At 37.4% G+C, this 16,056-nt stretch overlaps 1 pseudogene; it reads left to right on the forward strand.

Annotated features, from left to right (window-relative positions):
• Nucleotides 1–9,733: 9,733 nt before the first annotated feature.
• LOC120194954 lies at nucleotides 9,734–11,271 on the forward strand (annotated as a pseudogene).
• The last annotated feature ends 4,785 nt before the right edge of the window (nucleotides 11,272–16,056 follow it).

Genomic DNA, 16,056 nt, shown 5'->3' on the forward strand with positions numbered 1-16,056 from the left:
AAAGATATGCTCAAGAAGTTTGGACTGGAAAATGGGAAACCTCATGACACTCCAATGAGCTCTTCTACAAAGCTTGACTTGGATGAAGGAGGTAAATGTGTGGATGTTAAATTATATAGGCCAATGATTAGCTCTTTGCTCTATCTAACTGCAAGTAGACCGGACATTATGTTTAATGTTTGCTTATGTGCTAGATTTCAATCATGCCCTAAGGAATCACATTTACTAGTTGTTAAGAGAATCTTTAGATACCTTAAGGACACTCCTAGATTAGGGCTTTAGTATCCTAGAGACTCTAGCTTTAGCTTGCATGCCTTCTCTGATGTGGATTATGGAGGATGCAAATTAGATAGGAAAACCACCTCCGGTACTTGCCAATTCCTTGGAAATATGCTTATTTCTTGGTTTTCAAAGAAACAAAATTGTGTTGCATTATCTACCACTGAAGCAGAATACATTTCAACTGGTAGTTGTTGTGCACAAGTTTTATAGATAAAAAAACAACTTTTTGATTATGGAATTGAAGTAGGTACCATTCCTATCAAGTGTGACAATACTAGTGCTCTTTGTCTCACTAAAAATCCCATCCAACACTCTAGAACTAAGCACATTGAAACAAGACATCACTTCATTAGAGACCATGTCGCTATGGAAGATATAATTCTAGAATTTGTTGATACTTTGCATCAATTAGTGGATATCTTTACAAAGCCTTTAGACAAGGAAAAATTTTGGACACTTAGGAGAGAATTAGGTTTAACTGACCTATCTTCACTTAGTGTTTAAAATAATTTTAGCACTTTTAAGAATAAATGAAAAATGCTTATAATTAATTTAGATTGCATTTTTTTGCTATAAGTTAGGGGGAGAGTTTATGATTCTTTGTGAAAAATTGATTATATGTTCAGATAATTTTTAAATGATAGATTTGATTGATTGAACATAGTTAATTTTTCATAATATGAGTTGTCAATACCACTAGAGCAAATTAATTTAGCATTTTGAGTGTTTAAAATCAAATTTTAACAATTTTAGTACAGAGGGAATCGATACCCCCTTGAAGGGGAACCAATTCCCCCTTTAAAGGGGAACCGATTCCCCCTGTAGGGGAACCGATACCCCCTGAAGGTTCTGGTTATATCACGCCCAGAAAACCCCCTCTCTCTCAAAACCTCTCTTCTTTCTCTTTGCCGCCGTTCTCCTCTCTGCTCTCACCCTATCTCCAAATTTCATCAAAAACACCGTTTTAATCGAAATTACTTCAAATATCAACTCCTAAACATCTTGGAATCATCAAAATTGTGCAAACTTCATTCAATATCACTCAAATCCGAAATCCTTCAAGGTATTTTTCTAAAACTTCTATTTTATCAATTTTTGAACATAGAACTAGTTTTAATTAGTTCTAGATTGAAATAGTGATCAAGCATTGATTGTTTAGTGTTTAGAAACTAGATTTTACAATTAATTTCATCAAAATCTCATAAATTTTCAATTAATTCTTGAATTTTCGAAATTAAATTTTTTAATTAATTTCAAACTGTTGTGTTTTGATTTAATTATGTTGTTAGTATGAAAACTATACGTATATTGATTTTCAAAACTTTATTTTTCAATAGTTTTCAAAAACTTTACCCATTAGGATTGATTATATTGTATACATGTGTTTTAAAATTGCAGGTAATTCTTTCCATTTTGATTATCTTAAATCATGTCTCACAAATGTTCTAGACCTTCTTCTAGTCGTTCTAGCCAACCTCCAAATCCTCCACCTATCTAACAAATTCCTATTCCTAATCTCGATGATCCAAACATGACCATTCGAAATTCTTGCTTCAATGAACCCGGTCGTAGACAAAATCTCTATTTTAGGTTTTGTCAATACTTTGAGTCCTACAAAATCCAGGAAGAACGCATCCCATCTCTTCAAGCCATGTTAGACATCAATTTTTGACATCTTCATACTCTTCAAGAGTGGAAATTTGACAAACTTTTTGAGCTTGAACCAATTGTCTACCATCAACTCGTTCGTATCTTCTACTATAATTTCGTTTGCATTCAAAACCGGGAGAAAACCTTTACCACGGGAATTTGATCCTATCTTCTAGGATGATTCTTTCATCTTGACCCGGAATACATAGCCAAAGCATTAGGATTAGATAATGATGGGTTGGACAATGAAAAACTGATGGTAGGATATCAGTATAAACGAAGGGATAGTGCGAGTGTGTTAGATCTTCACGACCATTTTCTTCATCTCATGATCTCTTGGTGGTTTCAACCATCCGGAGGCCGTTACTCTACTCTCCGAGCCATGGATTTATTTTGGCTACATTGTGTCCAAAATAATCTTAAAATCAACCTTCCACATATTATCTTTTCTAAACTTTTCGAAACCGTAAATCTTATTCCCAATAAGAAATTATGTTCTTCTTTAGTTTACGGTTGTATTCTTAGTAATCTGTTTAAAAAGGTTGGGCTTAGAGTTGGTCTTGATGCTTCCTTTCCCCTCAAAAATCAAATCAACCTATTTTCTTTAACTAAATCGGGATGAAAGTTCAATGAAGAGACTGGTCTTTGGGTTCGTTCTCATGAACAACCTCCGGAGCCGACGACTCCGACGATGAGCAAGAATAGCACGAGGAACAAGTTCCATCAGAGGAACAAGCACGACCAGAAGATCAAATGCCCCCATACTTTCAATCCTTTATGGAGACATTTGATTTCCGGTATGCACCCATGGATTCTCACTTCACTTCCATAGAGTATCATTTATCCACAATGGGAGCTCAACAATTGGAGATTCTCCGGGAGATGCACGCGAACAACGCTTCTATGAATGAACGCATTGATGCACTTTCACTTGAGATGGCCGCTATGCGAGCTCATTTTCCTCCTCCAGATCCTCCTGCGGATGCTTGATTCTTTGTCTTGCTTTAGTACTTTGAAATAGAACATGGAGTTTATTGTTTCAACATTTAGAATGACTTTGGATTGTTTTTAACTTTGATTGTTGGATGTTTGAATTTGTTTGATGGATTATGGATGTTTGAACTTATATTTCTATATATATTTGGTTTGGTTAAATTTATTCATTCTTGCATCATTTATATCATGTTAGAGATATGCCCAATTTTGCCATATCACATTGTTTATGAATATTGATTATGAAACTAATGGCTAACGTTTCTCTTGATTGTGATCTTAGCATATTAAGCTATATATATTTATAATCAATTGGCTAAATGATTTCAAAACCTTGTTTAAAATCTTTTAAAGGTCTTTTTGATTTAACAAAAAGGGGGAGAAAATGTTAAAGTGTTTTTAAAGGGGAGAAGTGTTAGAGTAAGAGGGAGTAATTTCAAAATTTGATTTCAAAATCTTAAAATTATTGAAATGTTTTGTTATATCAAAAAGGGGGAGATTGTTGAAAACATTTTGATATTTCGATATAACAAATTAAGTTAAATGAATTTTAAGATTTTCCAAAAGTTTTTTCGAGTATATTCGATATAATTATTTGAATATCAAAATATTACTCCAAATCTTTCAAATGTCATTTTTAATCCTTACTTAAGTGTAAAATTAAGTTTTAATCTTAAAATAATTTCAAAACAATTTTACAAAGTATTTCGAACCGTTTCAAGCCAAAAATTCAAGATTGTCCAGAGGGAACTGATTCCCCCTGAATGGTTTGGCTCCGAGAAAAACAAAATTCTCGGAGGGAACCGATTCCCCCCAAGGGGATACCGATTCCCCCTGATCAACGGTCAAAATATTTGAATTTTACACTTAGGGAACCGATTCCCTATGAGGGGGTATCGATTCCCCCACGCTCCAAACTATTTTATTAATTGATTTCACACTAAAACGACTCTATTGACTCCACTAATCATCCCCAACGTTCAGAATCATTTGAAGGTGTATTTAAACAAGCTTAGAAGCCATTGATCAACAACAAGAAAACACAGGAAACAAGAATTAAGAGAGAATCAAAGAGAATGCATCAAACCTCAAGTTTGAGCATTTCAAGCCTATTTTTCATTCAATATTCATTTTTCTTTCAAGAACCCTACTTGTGCTCAATTGTATTCATTTTTTAGTGTTCTTTTCTTTGTTCTAGAATTGTGCAAACAATCTACCTTGTGAGGATTTCCTTGTAAGTTTGCAAATTTGTAATATTCTCTTTGAGAAAGAGTGTTCTCAAGAATTGGGGTATATTCTTGAGGGAGTTGTAAGGTTATCTCTTTGGCCTCAAAAGAAAGAACAAATTAGTGAATTTGTTGGAAAATCCTTAGTATGGATAGCTAAGGTACTGGACGTAGACTTTGGTTGAGAAAGTCAAACCACTCTAAATCGCTGTGCAAATCTTTTCAATTTTTTGCGAAAGCTTCCACCAAAATTTTAATTTCCAATTCACCCCCTCTTGGCCAATTCCATCGATCGATTAACTAAACATATATATTCAACCATATCTATTAGCTTTTCAATAAATTTCTTCATCAAAGGTCAAGTCTTTTCAACAAATGATCTTTAACTTTTCCATTTACTATAAAGTCTAGTTGAGACAAACCTTAGAAACAACATATAGGTTTTATATAGAAAAAAGATTTGAAAATTTCTTTTCAAATTCATTCTTTATGGTGATAAAGAAAAAAAAGATTATGTTTGACTGATCACTATTGTTATAAACATCTTAGATCCCAAAATAAATTTACACTTGCAATATATTTCAAAATATTTTGGCGCCATCATTATTGCGCTGATTTTGCTCATTTTATGTATTAACAATTTTACAATTTATGATTCCTATTCAAGACTCAAATACTTTTTACAATCACTTATCTCTTGAGTTCCTCAATAAGATAGAGGTTAAGGTTGTTGGTAAATGCTTACGTGGGTATGGTTATAGTATCTCACATTGGGAGGAAATATCTCTTGTGAAGGGTATTTAAAGAGTTTCTTATTCTCTTCTTTCTCAAATGTGGATAACACGTCTCCCTTGTCGAAGACACGTATTATCACGTTCATGTGCGTTCTAATTTTTAACCGAACATACGAAGAATTCCTTTGATTTTTTTTAAAACTGCAATGAGATTCTTTAAATCATATTTATAGGTAGAATGAAAATTTTCAAAATGGTAAATTAATTTGCTGCAATTATCTGTTATTAGTTGATTGTTCAATTCATAATCAAATCTGTTATGAAATAACAACTGTAACAACTGTTTTGAGGCCAAGTTTGAACCATAATTATTGCAGAAAGTAGATTAATTGTTGATATTATCAACTAATCAATGAGTCATAATTATAGTTGATATAATAGTTGTTTTAACAACTAATTTTATGTTCGAACCTGAACTGTTTTGTGGTCAGATTTAGCCAGCATTTCAATTCACTCGAAAATCATTCAGTTTTTTATTTCGTAAAGATTTCTACTCTCTAAATACTTTTTCAAAGTATATCATTTTATTCTTCAGTGTTAAGAGAAGAGCAATACAACGACCAGTCCACTCTGACCTTTTGGATGTACAATTATTCGGAGTTACCGTGTTAACCACGGGGAATCCTAACACAACGATTACACACATCGAAACGAAATTTTTTCTGAGGCAGTAATTTCACACCACGACACATTTTATTATTTATTTTATTATTAGTCAGTGCTAATAGTTCGATTTTGTAGTACATTTTACCAACAAAGGTAAGCTTATAAACTTACAAACATTTAAAAAAATATGGTTAATGGTATTCGAAACCCTCAAATTTTTTCCAAAAAAATTAATATGGCCCCCAAACCATTTTATACTCAATATGATCATTTGACCAATAATTTTATTCATTGATCATTACGATGATAATGTGGTAATTAATATTGTTCACGTGATGGTCTATAATGGTTGACGATGTCAATGGATGAGATAACTTATATTTTTATTGAATTCGAGGGCCAAATTGAATTAAATGAGTTAAAGTTAAGAAAATATTCTTCAACCAAACAGTGACATGAATTATCGTATGGAGGATTAAATTTATTGAATTAATTTAAAATTATGAACAAATTGATAAAATATATAAATAATGAGGACTAAATGTATATGTCATGTGATTTAATTGGCATTATTTAAATAATTAAATAGTCTAATTGATAAAATTAAAGATCTAAGGTTAGATTAAAATCCACCTATAATTAGATGTTAATGGTTATAATTTACCCTTATTTAACTCAGAATATTAGAAGATATAATTATTTAAGTAATAATGGTTCAATATTTAATATAACTATAATTAAAGTTTATTTATATTAATTGTTAAATTTCGCGGCGAAGCCGTGTGAAAATTGTAGTCTTAAAGTTGGAAACGTCATACGTCGAGTCCATCATGTACATGTATTAGTTATAAGCCGCATCCATTTTCTAATAACTTCAAACATTACCTGTAAGAATATGCGATTAATTATTGATGAAAATGACTTTTAACAGGATCTAACAAAATATTCGTCATGTATCCTCCTAATTTTTGGCCAATTATTCAAGTGAAAATTCAATATAATAGAATATCTTATTTTATTTGTAAACTAGTTTTCTCAGCATTATACAGAATAATTTTATTTTTTATATACTCTTGAACGTTTTTATTTATGCTTCATTTGAAATTTGAAATTTTGAATTTAATTTAAGACAATTATTTAATGTTTTGTCATTGGTAAATTTTATGGTGAAAACAAGTTGTCGACAATTATTTTCATCCGAGACTATATATTATTATTATTATTTATATTATTATTATTATTATTATTATTATTATTATTACAAATCCATGGATAATATTACAAAACCGGAGCCCAGTTACAAATGAAGACCCGAAGGCCCAAGACCCGTGCCAGGCCCATAATCAAAACAGGTCTGAAAAGCCCAAACTCGTTTAGGGTTTTTTACTCATTTTTTTCAGCGCCGCCAGCCTCCTCAGCCGTCCGATCAAGATGGAGATGGAAGGCCCAAATATTCCATCATATAGGGTTTTCACCCTAGCAGCCGCCGCCTCCAGTGACACCTCACCACCGCCGCTGTCACCATCAGATCTCACCAGAAGAATCCATAAGGTGATGGAGAATCACACACCTCACTACCCTATGGTGAGTCACCACCATAGATCCGATGACTCACCGGGTAGGATCATCATTGTGGCTAACTTCTGAGGGCTATAAAAAGCCCTATTACATGCAAAGAAAAAACAACACAACAAGCATCTATACAACAAAAGCAACGAAACAAAGCAAGCAACGGACGGAGACAAAAGAGAGAAAGAGGTAACAACCAACGAACAACAAACTAAAGGAAAAACAGAAAAGAGGAAAACAAAAGGACTTACCTTTCTTGTGGAAGAAGCTCGAACTTCATCGGAAACACAATTTCACCGAAGGTAAAAGCCTAGATCTATTGCGTTTAGTGGGGTTTTAGGAAGAAATGATGGTGGTTTCGGGTAGAGGATGTTTTGATCTACGATTTGGGGGTAATTTTGTAAATTTCAACCACTGTGAAGTGGCTATCGTCGCCGGAGCACAGCGGCCGGCGTTGACCGATCGATGATCGGCACTTCCTCCAATGAGTGGTTCCTAAAGAGAAACTAGAGCTCCTCTCTCAAGCAAAAGAGAGGAAATAAAGAGAAATGACCTTAATGGCCGAGTTAGGGCCTATTTATACCCTCCCAAAACTATGTCATTTTGGGGAGGGAGCTTCTGTGTAATTTTAACATGGGTAAATCATGTCTGTGGTCCTTGCAATGTTGTAAGCTTTGTAATTTGGTCACTTAATCATATTTTCCACGCATTTTAATTTTGTTTTCACATTTTATTTTATTTTAGTCCATACCTACATGTATATATATTTAGGATAAAATTACGTATTTAGTCACTATAATTTTTAATAATTTATATTTTAATCCCGCATTATTATATATGGTTAAATTATATTATTAGTACTTATATTTTATAATATTTCAAATTAGGGCCTATAGTTTTATTATTATGCATTTTAATCCCTAAGCTTTATATTTTTAATTTTTAATATTACTATTAGTTTATTTACACTTTTAGTACTTAAAATATGTAATATCCGCAATAGTGACCTAGAATTTTGATATTTTTATAGTTTAATTGTTAAATTATTATATGTAATATGGTAATTTTATTTTATACAATAAGTCATTAAAATGTTTCCTTAACTTATTAGGAATATATTTTTAAATGATTATTGGTATAAAATAATATTTCAAATGTTTTTTTTATGGATCATTAAATAAAATTAAATACAAATTTGTTAATTTATTGCAAAGACATTAATTAATAAACACATGTACTAATTTTGGGCATTGTGGGGTGTTAATCCTTCCCCATACGTAACCGACCCCCAAACTCATTATCTGGTAAGCAGACTCCTGTTGTGTTATTTTAATATTATTCTTAGGAATTTTATTAAAATAACATAATATTTTGTGACCAATCACACCTAAATAAATGATTGGTGACGACTCTATAAATTAGTGTTTTATCTGATTCAAAGAAGAAAAATACTTTTTCGAGACAAACTACACTTAGGTGTACTATTTACTTCTTTCATCGCCGGGCACTCGACACAAGAATTGTAAATTCAAAAATAAAAAAATATCAGCAATTTAATTCCCATTTTAATTAAAATATACAACAATACACTTAATAATAGTTTATATAATAAATACATAATTATAATTCGATATAATGCATAATTAAAAATATGAAGAATAAATTCATCAAATCTTCAATGTATAGGTCGACAAAACACAATCCTGCACAAACAAAAAGCTCTTTGATCATTTAACATTAAAATATAATAAAATTCACTATTGGAATAGAGAATGCCGTGTTTGATACTTTTATCAAAATTGCCGGAACCGACTTAGCCATTGAGCCCAGCAAGTGTTGCCGACACCTCAAAATTGACCACCGCAAAATAATGTTAGCCCTCAAATCTACGCCGCTCCGTCGTCTTTTTACTCTCTTTCAGCTGCATTTGCATACCCAATTCGTCTGCATCCGGTGTTTTCGTGAGCACCCATTTTAATAATATTTACAGGAAGGGCAGGGTAAAACTTTCGAGATAATGTTATGAAAGAAATTAATTCACGAACTAATGCATTCCCAAATTAATTGCTCAAATAGGGTGAAATCACAGTGTTGGCGTAGGTCGCCATGCACTCCGGGCGACCTACTCTTGCTCAAACAGAGAGAATGAACGTGTTGCATGGCACATGTACGTCCCAACACATAGGTCGCCATGCCCTCCGGGCGACCTACCCTACCCTCGCTCGGCTTCCCTTGGATTCCCTCGCATAGCTCGCTTGGTTGCCCTCGGATGCCCTCGCATAGCTCGTTCGGATGACCTCGGTCGGATGGCATCGGATGCCTAGCGTGTTGGGACGTGCATGACACATGCAATCTCTTGTAGCTCGCTGGGAAGACATGGCGACCTACGGCCAACACTGTGATTTCACATTATTTGAGCAATTAATCTTGAGAGTGTTTTATCTCGTGAATTAATTTTTTCTAAAACATTATCTCGAAAGTTTTGCCGGCAGGGCATGGTAGGCTAGGCTTATTTTATTCGACTTCAAAACCCTATAAAAATGTGTCTTCTGCCCTTCCCCATCACTTCAAAGCATATTTTCCCACTTGGAAAGGCTAAAACAAGGTCCTGAATCTCTTTCTACATAAACAATATCCTTCTTTGATTCGTCTGTAGTGTTTAAGTTTGGAAGATCGGAGATGGGTTCTTTGGGTTTCACAGATAAGCCTCATGCAGTCTGTGTTCCTTACCCTGCTCAAGGCCACATCAATCCCATGCTAATGCTAGCTAAGGTTCTTCACAGCAGGGGCTTCTATATCACCTTCGCCAACACCGAGTTTAACCACAAGCGCTTACTTAATCCCAAGGACCTCATGCTCTTGATGGTCTCCCTTGTTTTCGTTTCGAAACCATTCCCGACGGCCTCCCGCCGACGGATGTCGATGCCACCCAAGACATTCCTTCCCTCTGCGATTCTACCAGTAAAACTTGCTTACCCTACTTTAAACAACTTCTCCATAAGCTAAACCACTCCTCCACATCCGATGTTCCTCCTGTTTCTTGCATTGTTTTGGATGGTTGTATGAGCTTCACTCTTGATGCGGCCGAAGAACTTGGCATCCCTGAAGTCCTGTTTTGGACCTCAAGCGATTGTGGCTTCCTCAGTTATGTTTACTATCGTCAACTCAAGGAAAAGGGTTATACGCCTCTCAAAGGTAATTACTTGTTCAAGGTTCTTTTTGGCTTGAAAAATCTTTCATGGTCGCCGCCACTGATGTTGGTTGGTTAATCGTATATTGTTATCTTGAATTTGCAGATGAGAGCTATTTAAAGAACGGTACTTGGATACCGTCATAGACTGGATACCGGCAATGGAAGGTATCCGGTTGAAGGATCTACCTACTTTCCTAAGAACAACTGACCCGAATTTCATTATGCTTGATTTTATTTTCCGCGAGACCGAAAGATCTCGCAAGGCCTCAACAATAATACTTAATACATTCGATGATTTGGAGCATCAAGTCTTGGACGCTCTCAACTCAGAGCTACCTTCCGTTTACTCCGTGGGCCCTCTGCATCTTGCTTTAAGTCATCACGTCCATGACAATGAATTGAAACAAATAGGATCGTACCTTTGGAGGGAAGAGCCCCAGTGTCTCCAATGGCTAGACAAGAAAGAGCCAAACTCTGTTGTCTACGTAAATTTCGGGAGCATCACTGTGATGACAGCCGACCAGTTGATTGAATTTGCTTGGGGGCTAGCCAACAGCAAGCAACCGTTTTTGTGGGTCATCAGGCCCGATCTTGTGGGTGGTGAGTCGGCAATTGTGCCGGCAGAGTTCGTAGAGGAGACCAAAGATAGAGGGCTATTGGCAACATGGTGCCCTCAAGAACAAGTTCTGACCCACCCTTCTATTGGAGGATTCTTAACACATAGCGGATGGAATTCCACGATTGAAGTATATCCGCCGGCGTTCCCATGAAATGTTAGCCGCTTTTCGCAGAGCAACAAACGAATTGTTGGTATTCATGGACTAAATGGGGAGTGGGCATGGAAATCGACAATGATATTAAAAGGGATGAAGTTGAGAGCCTTGTTAGAGAGTTGGTCAAAGGAGAAAAGGGCGAAGAGATGAAGAAGAATGTTTTGTATTAGAAGTGTTAGAATGCTGTAGATACAACACGTGTATGTAAGGGTGGTTAAATTGTTAGGTTGGTTAGCCAAGTTAGTTAGTTTGTTAAGCGGTTAATGACTAGCTAAACCTCTGTTATAAAAGCAATGTACCAGGTGATATGAATCAATGCAATTCTTTACTGAGCATATTTTTTCTGTTATTCACACTTCCTAACATGGTATCTTTCGCCGAACACTCTGGGGATTTCTTGTAAGCCTTCGCTGCTGCTCTCTCTTGGTAACGATCATGGAGTCATCCAAGAATTTTGCACACAAGAAAGTGAGTGTTCTCCTTGATGAGATGAACTTCCTGTTGTGGAAGTAACATATATTACTCAAAGTCTGAAGCCATCGTCTCGAACGGTTATTAACCGGTGTCTTGAAGCCACCACCGGAGACGGTACTTGATAGCAATGGCGAGATAACTGTCAATGATGCTTTTGAAGAGTTCGTGGTACAGGAGAGTGCACTAGCGTCTTGGCTCCTTTCCACCATCAGCCTGCACCTCATGCCGTAATTTGTTGGAGCAGATTCGGCTACCACAGTATGGAGCACAGTGCAATAGTTATTTTCCAGCAGATCAACCACTGCTGCTATGGGATTGCACTGCAAGCTGTAATCGCTAAGAAAAGGGAACGACACTATGAGGACTTATATTTCCCGAGTCAAGGAGGTATGCGATGCACTCGCCTCCTGTGGAAGTGCAGTACCACACGTTGGCCATATAGCCAATATACTTAAGGGATTACCCAGGGAATACCAGCAGTTCATGGCGGTTATCACTACGATGAAAGAAACACTCTCACTCGAAGAATTACATACAATGCTTCTAGATGCTGAAGCACAATTAGCCGGATTTGATGAATCCTTGGACTCATTGCCTGTGAGTGCGAATATTGCTCAACTTGAGGCGAAATACTCCGATGACAACCGTGGTTCCAGGTCCTCTCGTCCCTCCTCAGGCAATCGTTCTGCTGGTCGTGGTCGAGAAAGAGCCAGAATTCAATGCCAATTATGTGGCAAGCTCGGTCATCTCGTTGATCGTTGTTGGCATCGATTCAATGAGGATTTCATGTGTGTTACTACTGAGCCTCGATCTCACAAAGGTCAATCTGCTAGTGCTCATCACTCGACTGTTGAAACACCTAACTCGGGGTTTGATTACTGTAATGGTTGGCCTTAAACGGTTGTGCGATCACCGCAGGCCAATGTGGCTTCTAAACCAGCTGACCTCTGGGTAGTGGATTCGGGTGCAACTCACCTCGTTACCCCCGACGTTAATAACATCCCAAATTCTGCTGACTTTAGAGGCCCAGGTAAACTAACTGTGGGAAATGGAGTGTCACTTGACATTCACAACATTGGTAATACGGTTGTTGAGTCTTCAAGAGCTCTATTTTTAATGATCTATTGCATGTACCCCGTATAACAAAAATTTGATTTATGTCTCCAAGCTTGCTAGGGATAATGCAGTTTATGTAGTTTTATGCTGGCAAATGTTATGTTCGAGATGAATCAACCAAAAATATCCTGTTGCAAGGTGATGAAAAGGATGGTCTGTACACCTTTACCTTGGAGTAGAACCTGATGTTGCTGTATATGTAGCGGCTACAGATGTAACTCGAGATCAGTCTGAACTATGGCACCGTCGCTTAGGACATCCAGCTCGATATGCTCTAGATAGAATAGCTAATCAAGTCAATGTAAAGATTGATCCTGAGATTAATAAAACTTGTGTGGCCTGCCTTATGGGCAAGAGTCACAAGCTTCATTTTGAATCGTCTAAAACTGTGTATAAGGATCTATTTGAGCTTATTTTTTCAGATTTATGGGGACCCCCACACGTGCCATCTAACGGCTCTCGATACTACGTATTGTTTGTAGATACGTATACCAGGTTTACATGGGTCTATTTCTTAAAGGACAAGGCTCAAGCTTTATCTGCTTTCCAACTAATTCATAAGCTTATATTAACTCAGTTTGGTGTGTCGGTTAAGGCAGTTCAAACCGACTGGGGAGGAGAATATTGCCCTTTCTCTATGCTACTAGCTCAAGCGGGCATTGTACATCGTCTGTCCTGCCCCCATACATTGGAGCAGAATGGTGTTGTCGAACGCAAACACCGTCACATAGTCGAGCTTGGCTTGGTTTTGCTGGCTCAGCCGTCCTTACCTATTCAGTACTGGTCCTATGCGATGATAGCAGCTGTTCACCCCATCAATCGGTTACCAACCAAGGTGCTTGAAGGGAAATCACCGTTTGAGAATTTGTATAGCAAGAAACCTTCTTATGCTAACAAAAGGTCTTCGGGTGCCAGTGCTTCCCCCACCTAAGACCTTTCCAAACTCATAAGTTGTCCCTTCGCTCGCAACCTTGCACGTATTTAGGGTTTAGCCCTCGACGTAAGAGGTACTAGTGCCTTGCAAATGATGGAAGGGTTTATATTTCGCGTCACGTGGTGTTTAACGAAATGGTGTTTCCATTTGCAGGTAAAGAGGCAGACAATACGCGACACAAAGCCAGTGTCTTTCGATCACAAAATATTCCAATTATTGCTGATACACAAAGGTGGCACGATGTACTTGGTTCTACATGTGTTGAGAATGGTTTGGCTGAAGACGTTCTTCCAGGTCAAGCACAACAAATGCAGACTGTGACTGAAACTGCAACCCTGCTAGAGTTCGCTAATGAGGTCCCTCCTGTCTTAGACGCAACCTCAAACTCCAATACTGATACAGGCCCTAATGTAGTTGACACGGACGAGCATGCTAATGCAAACACGAATACATATGGTAATATTTCAAATGAACCTGGTGTTATAAACTCAGTGAGACAAAGTTGTCATCCAATGCTGACGCGCAACAAGTGCAGGGTATTCAAACCCAAGTCATACAATGCCTACTTTGAGCATAATATACATGCTTCTATACATGAGGCGTTGCAGTCTGACAACTGGAGTGAGGCAGTCCGAGCCGAGATAGATGCGCTTCGCAGAAACAACACGTGGTCGTTAGTAAAACTACCAGCAGGACGCACTCCCATAGGCTGCAAATGGTTGTTCAAACTCAAACAGAATCCAGATGGTACCATTCATCGGTATAAAGCCAGATTGGTTGCAAAAGGCTATTCTCAGGTACCAGGACACGACTTCACTGCCACCTTCAGCCCCGTGGTCAAGTTCTCCACCTTCTACGTTATGTTGACTCTGGCTGTGACAAACGGATGGAGCTCAGACATGTGGACATCAACAACACATTCCTCAAAGGGGACCTAGGTGAAGATGTCTTTATGGAGCAACCACCAGGCTTTGAGATGTTGACTGCAAATGGAACTCAGATCGTCTATAAGTTACAAAAGGCCCTCTATGGCCTTCGACAAGCGCCTCGAAATTGGCACACCAAGCTTAAAGACAGTATGGTGGAAATGGGATTTAGTTAAGCTCGTGCAGACTCTTCCTTGTTCGTCAGTAGGAAGCGTGGGAATGATACCTATGTGCTGGTTTATGTTGATGACATTGTCATCACCGGGCAGTCTACTAATAGAATACAAGAGGTGGTATAGGCGCTTAGACAACAATTCTCGCTCAAGGACTTAGGTCTGCTCAGTTACTTCTTAGGAATTGAGGTGCATCGGTCACGGGACTCCATTGTACTGAGCCAAATCCTTGAGCTACTGGAAAAGTCTGGTATGACAGGAGCAGCCAGCTGTTGTACACCGATGGTTCTGTCTTCCAAACTTTCAACAAATAAAGGTGAGTTGCTTTCTAACACCACTGAATACCGTAGTATAGATGGCTCGTTATTGTATGTGTTCCACACTCGTCCAGATCTAGCGTATAGTGTTGGTAAGGTCGCCCAATTCATGCATGCTCATAGAGAAGCACATATGGTTGATGTCAAAAGAATATTAAGATATATGGATGGATCGGTTCATTATGGGTTGATGTTCCAACCAAGAGATGACTGTCTGTCTGTTACTACATTCACTGATGCAGACTGGGGAGTAAATGTCGATGATCGACGGTCGATCTCAGGCTATGGCATTTTTGCTGGAAAATGTCTTGTTTCCTGGAGCTCGAAAAAGCAAAAAACAGTGTTAAGATCGACAATGGAAGCCGAGTATAGGTGTGTAGCAGACACTGCTGATGAGATGACTAGGGTTGGGGCCTTGCTTAATGATATCGGGTGACAATACAGGGGCTGTTGCGATGAGTGCAAATCACGTCTATCACTCTCAGTTTACGCACATTGATATGGATGTGCATTTTGTCCGGGAGAAAGTCGCGGCTGGACAATTGTTAGTGAACTACGTACCAGCTGAGCACCAGATTGCAGATGGCTTCACCAAGGCATTGTCAAAATATGCTTTTGAAGAATTTTGAAAGAGTGTGTGTAGTGTCTGTTGTTCGAAGTTGATCGAGATAAGAAAAGTAGAGGGAATGTTAAGCTGTGGAAATGAGAAAAGGAAGAGCAGGGGGAATGTTAGAATGTTGTAGATACAACACGTGTATGTAAGGGTGGTTAAATTGTTAGATTGGTTAGCCAAGTTAGTTAGTTTGTTAAGCGGTTAATGACTAGCTAAACCTCTGTTATAAAAACAGTGTACCAGCTGATATGAATCAATACAATTCTTTACTGAGCATATTTTTTTTTGTTATTCACACTTCCTAACAGAAAGAGAAAAGCAGAGGAGTCCATAGCCAATCCGGATGGGTCATCTTACAGGAATCTGGACAAAATGATCTAAGTTCTACTGTCATCCAGAGTTTAAGAGCCAAGACCA

Source organism: Hibiscus syriacus, unplaced genomic scaffold (assembly GCF_006381635.1).
Source record: "Hibiscus syriacus cultivar Baekdansim isolate YM2019G1 unplaced genomic scaffold, ASM638163v2 tig00117005_pilon, whole genome shotgun sequence".
NCBI classification, from domain to species: Eukaryota; Viridiplantae; Streptophyta; class Magnoliopsida; order Malvales; family Malvaceae; genus Hibiscus; species Hibiscus syriacus.